Raw genomic sequence first — 12,833 nt, forward strand, 5'->3', positions numbered from 1 at the left:
CCTGCAGCAAACCTCAGAAATGGATCCAATTTGGCGTGATTAACATCAGTGTCCTTATAGGAATTCAAGGCAACAAGAGTTGCCAGGGTCATGGTCTCCTGAAGGTAACCCCGAGTGAGACTAAATAAAAACTAAACAAGTCACAAAGTATATATTTAATTTCATTGTTAAAAATACACAGAACACGGATGAACTAAAATACTAAAATAAACGCTGTTTAAGTAAAGTGTTAAATGGGACTACAACCTTGTTATAACAACAAAATTCTTCGGGTATAGGTTATATTCCAAATGGATAGGCGTTAGAAACATCTTAATGTGGAAATAAAATATGGAAAGGAAATAAAATATTTTTTAAAATAATGGCCAGAGGCATGTCTGTTTCTGTGGTTCAAATTAGACTTTAATAACGATTTTATCTAGAATCCAACGTACTATCCATGTCGGCCCTTCTAACATATAATTTATCCATCCGTTAGTAGCAACCAAATTTTGATTTACACTTAAGTGAACTATCCATATAATTACACTTTCCTGTTCTCCATTTTCCTCTAATGTTAAAGACATATTTCTCCCAAGTAAATTTTTATTATAAAGCCTGAAAAATTAGGAAGGTGAAATTTCTACACCAAAGTTAAATATAAAAAGTTTTTCAGTTTAACATACTGCTTTCGTAATTTCCTTTTTTCTAATATATATAATCTGCAACATGGAAAGCAACTTCATAGCTTTTATTAGACTCTTACAATGATAAACACACATAGCATTAAGCCCCTTTATATTTCAGTTGTATCAAAGACATTTCAATGAGGGCTCAAACCATTTTACTCCTGCTGGGTCTTATGATTTTACAGTGGGCATTTCCAAATTCAAGCAATGGTGTCAGTCATTTAGTACTCAATAGCCTTCTGAAATCTGAGAAGTATGGGGGGCACAAAGCATGAAGGGAAGATGGCGGCATTGACGGGTGGAAGTCTAGAGTTAACTTCCTACTTCTTTCCAATGGACACACCTAATTCATCCAAGAAAAGGCCTAGCTACCCGCAAGGAGCTGTGCAAAAAACCCTATTTGTCCTTTTCTCGTTCTCAACTAGTGACTTCAGGAGATCCTACCCACAATTTCCAATTCCTCCTCTGCCTGTACTTCAGTGCCAGGCTTCCAATCCAATCAAACTTTCAGTCTTAAGGAAGATGATCAGATAACTAAAATAACTTATAACATGGTTTGATTAAAACTTTGCCCCAAAGGGGGAAAAAAAAAGAATTTCCATTTTGGAATTATAATTGATCTTTTTAAAGAAAAATTACATTATGTTTTACTAAGAGAACTGCCAAGCTTTCCTGGCCTACTCTGAACTACTCTCTTACTTGGGAAGTTACCTAGGAACAGCATCACAGCACAGACTATCAGAGACTTCTCCACTTTCTTTACCTGAAAGGCATAATGTGCTTTGTGGGATTAGAAGAGGAAAAAGAGGACAGAAAATCTTTGAGGAAGGTGGGAATAGATGTGTCTATTCTACATAAGAAGAGCCACAAAGGGGAAGATTCCAAATCTAAGGAAGAAGAAAGAGTTCTTGAAGTTTACTGCTTACATATTGTCATTTATTCAACAAACAGTTAACAGAACACTTTACTGTCTTTACTGGTACTTTACTGTCAAGTATTAGGTGGTTTACAATAAAGTTCCTATTCCCTCAGCAACCCCAATGGTAAAGACATAAACATAAAACAGGTCAATACAAAGACACAAAACGTTAAATTTTAAAAAGTTCACCTTCATATTATTTTAATAACTATGTATATAGAATCTTGCTCATATGTAGAAAGATTCTGAAAAGTGATTCACAAAACCAATGAATCCAGCATCTCCCTAACACCATAAAAACCAAGAAACTCACTGCCTAGTAAGATCTCGGAGCACAACAGTTATGCTTACATAAGATCTCAGAGCTACTGCTTATGTCCAAGTATAAAAGCACCCTTGCAGTCTTCTTCTGCAGTCTTGAAATAGGGTTTGGGGAGGGGCAGGCAAATGTGGGTCCTATATGTTTGAGAGAAAACCTTAGGTTTTGGCATCAGACAGTTGTAAGTTTAAATCCTGGATCTGCCACTTCCTAGCTGGGTGACTTTGGGAAAATCATTCGTCAGATTCTGCATCTAAAAAATAGGAATAACATCCTCCTACCCCAGATGGCTGTGAGGATTACATGAGGATATTCAAGTCAAAGCTAAATATATACAGTACGCACGAATGGTAGTTCCCTTCTTTTTCTGTTAGCTTAGGTCCCTGCAGAGAATGAGTTACCAATACTAAAGTAAAACAGCAAAAATATTCAATAGATATGCATGGAAGATGGCTGAATAAATAACTGGCAACACTGGCTGTACAGGAACATCTCTGCACTGATTTACTTTACAGTTAACAAGAGGCAAGGAGGAGCTCTTTGTGAACTTTTCTTCTGGATGTCTCTGAATAAGTTTATATTTACCACTTGGTTAAATACAGTGGGAAGACAACAGAGAGCAAAGCAGGGAGGAGCAGCAAGCAAAGAAGGTCTTTCCACTGTGTCCTGGGAATGAGGTCTGTGAATTCAAAGGAGAAAGCTGAGAGATTTACATATATTGAAAGCGGGACATATGAAGTGGACCTGGTGACAACTATTGAACCGTGGAATGCAGAGTTCTGATTTGTAAAAAATGTTGATGCTAAATCATTTCCTTTGACTCTTATAGGACAATTTTCTTTTCATCTTTTCCTGTACTTATTATCTGACTCTGCCCTTGCTTAATAGCTGTTCATTCCTTGGTGAACATACTTGAAGCTGTATAGGCCCAACTCTCACCTAGGTAGAGTTCAACAAGATGAAAATTTATTTTCTCCAAAGTGGTACTATAGTAAACAAATAGAAAAGAAAGGCTTTTAACTGCTACTGTTGTACATAATACCGCTTTCTAGAAAGAACATCTTTCTCCAGTGATTCCAGGCTTTGGGTTTCCTGTTTTAAAAAGCTGTTTAATGCTGTGCCCAGATGCATTTAATGAATTTCAAATATATAATTCTAATGTCTTTTTAAAATAAACAAAATCCTTAATATACCATCTTTCCTACTTTTCAGCAAATGAATCATACTGACAAAAAATTCAATCTAGAAGATAAAAATGATGAAAAAATATATGAAGAACAGCTTTCAGAATTTTACTTTACTTTTTACAAAACCAAGAATTAATTCTAATTTGAGGCCAAAGTGATTTGGAAGAATCTCCTCAAAGGAAAGCTCCAAGCTAACACATGTTTTGTGTTAACAAACAGAAAACAAAACATATACAACACACTTGTCTAAGCTAACAATAAAATATTAGAAGTATTTCCAGAAATCAACATACAAAAACAGTTTTATTTATCATAAATATATATTTGTGTGTTGTTTACCAGAGTCAAAAAAGCTAATCTAATGGTGAAATATAAGTATCTCATACATTCATCCAATCATAAGATACTCTTGGAAGAAAAGTTAAAACAGAAATAAGAATATGATGATGCATTTAATTAAATGCTAAAACATAAATTTAGATGAATTCTATGAACTAAGGAAGGCTAAGGAAGAGATAGCATAGTTATATATACAACATTAAAATGATCTCCCATCTAAAACTTTGTTACGTTATGACTTTTGTCTATCTTGCTATTAATTTTGGACTATGGGGAAAAGTATTAAATTACGTCAACTCATAATGATATTTCTTTGGCCAAATAAATCATTTTCAGTGAAGAAGAAATCCAATTTGCCTAACTAAACTTCTAAAGAAGCCATCTTCTGAACAGTGGAACTGATATAGCTCTGGAAGGTGGAACTGATATAGAAAGATTAACTTGAAGTCTTTTTAAGAAGCAGAGGGATATTCCCCTTGCCCTCCCCAATCCTGTCCCCATTGTTAGCCCTTCCCCACCATGGCAGAAGACTTAAGTTCTATTCTCTAGGCAGGATAAAACAGGGAGATTGTGAACTGAGGGAATACAAGCAGAGGTATCATCTTGAAAACTAAGTGAAAGTTTTAAATACCCAAAATTTAAATACTAAAGAAATTGATACCTCCATTTCTCTTCACCATGAGGTTATCAGAAGGCTCGTACCTTTCCTGATAGATGAAAGATTCTACTCTTGGAAATCTGATCAACTCAACTAAAATGACTTAAGAGTAGAGACCATCATCCTATAATTGTCAGGCTTCCCCCAAGTTCTCAGAACTACCAGTCAGCTTTTCAGTGTTCCATATGCTTAAGCATGATCAGTCAGCCAAGAACCACTTGACATCAGAGGAAAACTCCTCTCATGAAAGACAAAGACTATGATAAACAAACAGAAGCAAATCAAGTTAGAGGAGACAAAATCATGCATGGGGATAAAAATATGTTCAAAAAACCCAAAATAAGATGTTTCCTGTTCCTATTCTTGAATAGAACTTAACCAAAAAACATGAGAATGCTGTAAAAAGGGAATAAATGTAGAATATATAGAAAAATAAGTAGAAAAAGGAATATAGCATAAATTTTAACAAAACAAAAAGTTGAGAAAAATTTTAAAGAACAAAAACAATGATTTTAAAAAGGAGATAAAAGAATTAAGATAGAGAATCAATCCAGAAAGTTCAACATTTATAGAAAGAGAAAAGACAAAATGGAAGGGGAAGGAATCAAAGCGATAACTCAAAAAATTTTATTATAATGGAAGAACACACATTTATACAATGGGTGAAAATAGAACCCACACCAAGCACTACTCTGTGCTCACAGAGTAGTCCAGTAATTGCAAATAAATCCTCAGACTGGCAAAATTTAACAAGCCTAACAATACTAAGCACCAGCAAGGATACAGAGTAGCTAACATAACTAGAACCTACTATACTGTTTAACACAGGGTTTTATATTATTTACTAAAGTTCAATATATACATACCCTACAATGCATTAAACCTACTCCTAGGTAATATCCTAGATAATATATGTGATTATATGTACCAGCATATATATACATCTGGCAGCAATGTCCATAAATGGCCAAACCTGGAAACCACATTAAGTATCCAGTAAATTAGAAAAGATTATGGGACATATACTGTGATCATTAATATTATGCATTTGAGGGATCCTATCACATAGTTTTTCCCTCTTGAAAACTGTTAATGGTTCAGACTTTAAACACAACTAGACTAGGATTTCCAACTATGGAAAAGCAGTAAGCCATATTTGTATTTGCTACTTAGTTTCTGAGGTTAATTAGCTTCTTATCTCTAATGAAGATATTAGGCATCAGATAAAATCAACTATTAGATGAAAAAAAGAATTATCAACGTAACAATAGTTACCACTTGTTGACTTTTAATGGCTAATAAGAAAAAGGTTTAAATTGTAATATAGAATGTATCTCTGTGTTTATTTTAATAATACTATCTAATACATTTAGAGTGTTATATCCTAGGCGCTATGTATGTATTATCTCAAATAATCCCTCCAATGACTCTAGGAGTCATTATTCCATCCTTATTTTATAGATAAGGAAATGAAAACTTAGGGACATAAAGTAACTTGCCCAAAGTCATATAAAAAATGTAAGAAATAGTTTGAATCCAGGACTGACTGCAAAGGCATGTTCTGAATAATTGACCACCTATATTTATTTAAAATCACAGTGACAAAAAGATTACCAAAAGCTCCATAATTAGGCTATGTATCTTTTAGAGCAACGTAAAAAGGAAATCATGAATATCTGTCTACTTAAGAGATCCTAAAACAAGAGTGTTAACAGAATGAAAAATGGATTTCTGCAATTTCTTATTTATATAAAGAACTGCATCATAGAAAAGTGTTCTAACAATTTATTATTCAACGCAATTCTACTAAATAAGCCAAGTATATGCCAACCACTACACAAGGTTTAAGGAAACCAAGATGAACAAGACTTCATTTCTGCCCTGGAGGACCTCAGTTCATTTTTAAAGACAGACAGATTTATAAAATTTACTATAGGTGGTACCCGCACTTAGGTATATTTATGGAACATGTGAAGATCTTTTCAGAAAATAAATTAATAACTATATGATCAAAAGCACCAGGCAAAACCATATTCAATAGAAACTCAAATATAACCTTGCACATCGGTACCATCTCTAAAAACCAAAACACCTGAGTCATAAACAGATTTTTTTTTTTTTCTTTTTAGTGAACCTAAAAACCTGGCAGCAAACAGTTATTGGAACCGTTGGCAAAATTTTGAAAGTCCTAGCAGGAAAGGTCAATCTGCAGCTTGGAGAATGACCACAATTGAGAGCATAAGCTGAGCCAAAAGTTACACAATTGTCTGAAATAAGAGCAGATGGGGAGCAAGAGGAGGGAGAAACACTCACTCAGAAGGATGACAAGAACCATAAGGCAGCTATTGTGGCCTGGGGATAACATAAAGCATTCACAGATCTGTTCTACTATACTCAAGGAAGAAAGGGCAATATGGGGGTGTTGAGGGGAGACAAATCAAAAGAAACATTCAGTGCATTTAGTACGATAAGGGTAATATATCAATACATCAAAATATCTTTATGAGAACTTCAGAAACCAGCTAGGAAGTTGCAGTACTCCAGGTAAGTGCAAAGCCCAGAAGAAATGCACGGAAAGGTAAGAAGAGTCATTTCACTTTATCCACAATAACCTCTTCCCCAAGCTGGCACAGCTCAGCTCTGCTTGCAGCTTTGGGGTGATGGGAGAGAGCAGTGGGGAGAAGAGTGGAACATGCATGCAACACTGGCTTTTCAGAGGGTTTCTTGAAGGATTGTTTTTTCCTCTTGCCTCAGAGCACTCAGAGCACTAATGGAACTGGTAATGTAAGGATGTTTTGCAGCAGCAAAAGAGGTCCTATGGTGCCACAGAGAAGCCAGTGCAGCTCAGTGTGAATCCACCAAAGGTGGGATGGAGAAGAGTATGGAGTGTGAATATGGTGTTCCAACTTTTCAGAGAGCCACTCAAGGGACTAATGTCTCACTTGATTGAGGGGATAGTGGGGCAGCTTGCTGCTGTAGACCAAGAACCTGTAAAACTACCCACAGGTACCAGAGGGAGCAAGAGATTAAAAGCTCCTGAAAAAGAAACCAGCAAATCTCTCTAACTGGGAAATTACACACAAGGCCCAGAGAAAACACATCCCTCATAAAAGGTTTTAGAGGCCCCTAGAATCTCTACACAGGTTAATTGATAAAGGTTTTCTCCTCTATGAAACCAGTACATAAAGGCTAGAAAAGGTGGTTATTTTTTTCAAACACATTCAGCTAAAAATAAAATGAACTTATAAAGCATATGAAGAAACAAGGAAATAGCACAATCAATGGAACAAAATAAATCTCATGAAACCAAACCCAAATAAATGGATATCTATGAAACATCAGAAAAAGAATTCAAATAAATGTCTAAAAGAAACTCAATGATCTACAAGACAACACAGATAAGCAACTAAACAAAATCAAGGAAAAAACTTCATGACAAAATGAAATCAACAAAGACACAGAAATTATAAAAAAGAAACGAATAAATTCTACAAAAGAATACAATAAATGGATTAAAAAATTCATTAGAGGGGTTCAACAGCAGACTTTATAAAGCAGAAGAATCAGCAAACTTAAAGACAGGTCATTTGAATTATCGACCCTGAAGAATAAAGAGGAAAATGAACTAAAAAAAGTGAAGGAATCCTAAGGGACTTATGGGATACTATGAAGTGTATTAATATAGGTATTAGGGGAATTCCAGAAAGAGAAAAAGCAGCAGAGTTAATTGAAGAAATAATATCCCAAGTTTGAAGAAAGGAAATAAAAATCCAAATTCAAGAAGCTTGAAGAATTCTAACCAGGATAAATAAATATGTTTGTATGTGTGTGTATGTATATAAATGAACTACACAAAAGAAAACAAGAAGGGAATCAAAGTACATCAATTAAAAAAAATCAATGAAACAAAAATGGAGGCAACAAGAGAAGAGAGATAATAGCTATAAGATAAGCAGAAAACAATGAACAAAACAGTAATAGTAAGTCCTCTCTTATCTGTAATTAAACACAAATGGATTCAACTCTCCAGTTAAAAGACAGAGAGTGGCTGAATGAATATAAAAGCAAAATGCAACTGTACACTGTCTCACCTTAGATGTAAAAATACATAGGCCAAGAGCAAAAGGGTGGACAAAGATATTCCATGCAAATGGTAACCAAAGGAAGGCAGTGGCCATACTTGTATCAGAAAAAATTGACTTTTACTAAGTAAAAAATTGTTACAAGAGGCAAAGAAGGACATTATATGATGACAAAAGTGTCAGTTCACCAGGAAGATATAGCACATATAAATATAAGAATATAGGCCAGAATATCCCAGAAGGGAAATGATACAGATGACTTAACACTTAAGCCTGTACAAATATAAGGATATAGGCACCTAGCCAGGTACAGTACCATGTAACTGTAGTCCCAGATACTCAGGAGGCTGAGGTAGAAGCATCATTTAAGCCCAGAAGTTCAAGACCAGCATGAGCAATGCAGCAAGACCATCTCAAAATAGAAGAAGAAAAAATACACAGGCACCTATTAGAACACCCAGATATACAAAGCTAACACTGACAGAATTGAAAGGAGAAAGAAATACATGGTAACACAATAGTGGGAAATTTCAAGATCCAACTTTAATAATGAATAGAAAAACCAGATAGACAATCAACAAGGAATAGAAGCAATTATACCCCAACAGAACCTAATAGGCACATACAGAACACTCCACCAAACAGTAGAAGAATGCACATTCTTCTCACATATACACGGAATATTCTCTAGGTTAGATCGTGTGTTAGGCCTCAAAACAAGACTTAAAAAATTTAAGAAGACTGAAATCATACCAAGTATCTATATCGATCACAATGAAATGAAACTAGATATCAACAGTAGAAAAACTAAAATATTAATAAATATGTGGAAATTAAATAATGTACTCTTGAAAAAACAATGGGCAAAAAAAAAACAACAATGGGTCAAAGAAGAAATCATAAGGAAAACTAGAAAATATCTTGAGACAAATGAAAATAAAAACACAACATACTTATGGGATGCAGCAAGAGCAGAACTAAGAGACAGTTTATAGTGGTAAATACCTACATTAAAAAAGAAAGATCTCAATCAAATAACTTTATATACCTCAAGGAACTGGGATGGGGGGGGGGAAGATCAATAAAACCCAAAATTAGCAAAAGGAAGGTAATAGCAATGATTAGAGCAAAAATAAACAAAATAGACACTAGAAAAACAACAGAGGAAAAAAATCAATTAAACTATGAGTTTTTTAAAAAGACCAACAAAATTGATAAGCCATTAACTAAGAAAAATATAGCGAAGACTCAAATAAATCAGAAGTGAAACAAGAAACATTACAATTGATGCCACAAAAATAAAAAGTATGAGAAATGACTATGAATAATTATATGTCAACAAACTGGATAACCTAAAAATGAATTAAATCACATAAACATATAACCTACGCCAAGACTGAATCATAAAGAAACAGAAAATCTGAACAGACCTGTAACTAGCAAGGAGATCGAATCAATAATCAACAACGTCCCAATAAAGAAAAGACCAGGACCAGATGGCTTCAGTGAAAAACTCTACCAAACATTTAGAAAAGAATAACTGCCAATCCTTCTCAAACTCTTCTAAAAACTTGAGCAGCTATTTTTATTTGAATGTTTGCACCCCCTGCAAAATTAATGTTGAAACTTAATCTCCAATGGAGTAGTATTAAGAGGTGGGGCCTCTATGGAACAATCGGGTCATGAGGGCTCTTACTTTGTAAATAGAATTAAAGCCTTTATAAAAGAGTTTTAACACAGGATTTGGCCCCTTTTCCCTTCTGTTCCTTTCACAACGTGAGAACACAGTGTTCAAATTGCCATCTTGGAAGCGCAGTCTGGGCCCTCATCAGACACCAAATGTGCTAACACCATGGTCTTAGATTTACCAGATGCCAGTACTATGAGAAATAAATTTCAATTGTTTATATATTACCCAGTCTGCTATATTTTGTTATAGCAGCACAAACAGACTAAGACAGGAAGGAATATTTCCAAACTCATTTTATGATGCTAGCATTACTGTGATACCAAAGCCAGACAAAGATTACTATCAGAAAACTATAGACCAATATGCTTGATGAATATTGAAACAAAAATCCTCAACAACTTAGTGAACCAAATTAAATAGCACATTAAAAGAATTACACACAAAACATGACCAAGTGAAATTCATCCCTGGGATGAAAGAATGAATCACCATACAAAATCAATAAATGTAATATCCACATGGACAGAATGAAGGGCAAAAATCACATGATCACCTCAATTGATGCGGAAAAAGTAGCTAACAAAATTCAGCACTCTTGCATGACTTTTTTGTTTTTTACAAAACCACCACTCAACAAACTAGGAATAGAAGGAAATTACCTCAATACAACAAAGGTCATAGATGAAAAATCCTCACCTTTTATCAAATTTAATGCTGAAAAACTGAAAGTTCTTCCTCTAAGATCAGGAACAAGGCACCGATGGCCACTCTCACTACTTCTATTCAACCTAGTATTAGAAGTTCTTGGCAGAGCAATTAGGCAAGGAAAAGAAATTCAAAGCATCTCAATTGCAAAACAACAAGTAAAATTACCTCTGTTCACAGATGACATCATCTTATATGTAGAAAACCTTAAAGACTCCACAAGAAAACTACTAGAACCAATAAATGAATTTAGCAAAGCTGCAGGATACAAAAATCAACACTGAAAAATCAGCTATATTTCTACGTAGTAACAATGAACAATCCAAAGAAAACAATTCTACTTACAAGAGCATCAAAAAGAATAAACTTAAGAGGCAAAAGACCTGTATACTGAAAACTACAAAACATTACTGAAATTGAAGAAGACACAAATAAACGGAAAGACATTTATATTTACAGGTTAGAAGACTTAATATTGTTAAAATGTCCATACTATCCAAAGCAATCTATAGACTCAAAGCAATCCCTATTAAAACTTCCATAGAATTTTTACAGAAGTAGAAAAAGATCCTGAAATTCATATGAAATCACAAAAGACCACAAATGGCCCAAATGATCTTGAGAAAGACAAACAAGGATGGAGGTCTCAAATGTCCTCATTTCAAAGTATATAACAAAGCTACAGTAATCAAAACTGTATGGTTTTGGACACAGACCAATGAAAGAGAAAAGAGAGCCCAGATAGAAACTCTCATGTGTATGGTTAAATGATCTTTAACAAGAGTACCAAGACTACACAACAGGAAAAGGATAGTCTCTTTAAAAAACAGTGTTGGGAAATCTAGATACCTTTATGCAAAAGAATCATTTGTATACCATGTACAAACATCAACTCAAAATGGATTAAAGACCTAAATGAAGATCTGAAACTATAGAACTCCTAGAAGAAAACATAGGGGAAAAGTTTCATGACATTGGAATGGGTAATTTCTTGGATATGACACCAAAAGCACAAGTAACAAAAACAAAAACAGACAAATGGCACTATAGCACAAAAAACTTCCGCACAGTGAAGGAAACAATCGATAGAGTGAAAAGATAACCTAAGGAATGGGAGGAAATATTTGTAAACCATATTATCAGATATGAGACTAATATCTAGAATATATAAAATATATTAAAAACTCCTGTAACTCAATAACCAAAAAGTAGTAATAACCCAGTTAAAAACTGGCCAAAGGAACAGACATTTCTCCAAGGAAGATACACAAATTACCAACAAGCATATGAAAAGATGTTCAACATCACTAATCATCAGGAAAATGCAAATCAAAACCATAATGAGCTATCACTGCATACCATTAAAATGGCCACTACCAAAAAAACAAGAAAATAACAAATATTGGTGAGGATGTAGAGAAAATGGAACACTCATGTACAGTTGGTGAGACTATAAAATGGTGAAAAACACTATGAAAAACAGTATGGAGGTTCCTCAAAAAATTAAAAATAGAACTATTATATGACCGAGCAATCCAACTTCCGCATATCTATTCAAAAGGATGGAAAACAGGATCTTGAAGATATTTGCACACTCAAATTCACTGCAGCATTGTTCACGATAGCCAAGATGTGAAAGCAACCAAAACGTCCATGGATGGGTAAGTGGATAAAGAAAATGTGGTACAGTAGTCTACCTTATCCATGGTTTCGTTTTCCGTGGTTTCAGTTACCTATGGTCAAACGTGGTCTGAAAATACTGAATGGAAAATCTCAAAAATAAATAATTCATATGTCTTATATTGTGCACCATTCTGAATAGCATGAGGAAATCTTGCCCCTTCACTCTCTGTCTCTCCTAGGACATGAACTATTCCTTTATCTAGCATATCCATGTTGTATAAGCTACCTACCCATTAGTCACTTAGTAGCTCATTATTAGCTGGAAAAAATATAGTGTACACACACACACACACACACACACACACACACACAGAGGGTTTAGTACTATCCACAGTTTCAGGCATCCACTGGGGTCTTGAATGTATACACTACAGATAAGAGAGGACTACTGTGTATGTATGTATGTGTGTATGTGTATATATACACACACACACACACACACACACACACACACACACACTGAAGGATTATTCAGCTTTAAAAATGAAGGAAACCCTTTCATATGCGACAACATGGATGAACCATGAGGACATTAAGTGAAATTAGGCAATCATAAAAAGAATCCACTTAATACAGATATCTA

The 12,833-nt window shown here is 34.5% G+C and overlaps 1 protein-coding gene across 5 annotated transcripts in view; it reads right to left on the reverse strand.

The window, feature by feature from the left end:
* CHN1 (chimerin 1) overlaps positions 1–12,833 on the reverse strand; it is a 191,620-nt gene that overhangs the window by 76,411 nt on the left and 102,376 nt on the right. The window lies entirely within an intron of this gene.

Source organism: Aotus nancymaae, unplaced genomic scaffold (assembly GCF_030222135.1).
Source record: "Aotus nancymaae isolate 86718 unplaced genomic scaffold, 86718_ANA_hifiasm-v0.15.2.pri h1tg000008l, whole genome shotgun sequence".
Lineage (NCBI taxonomy): Eukaryota > Metazoa > Chordata > Mammalia > Primates > Aotidae > Aotus > Aotus nancymaae.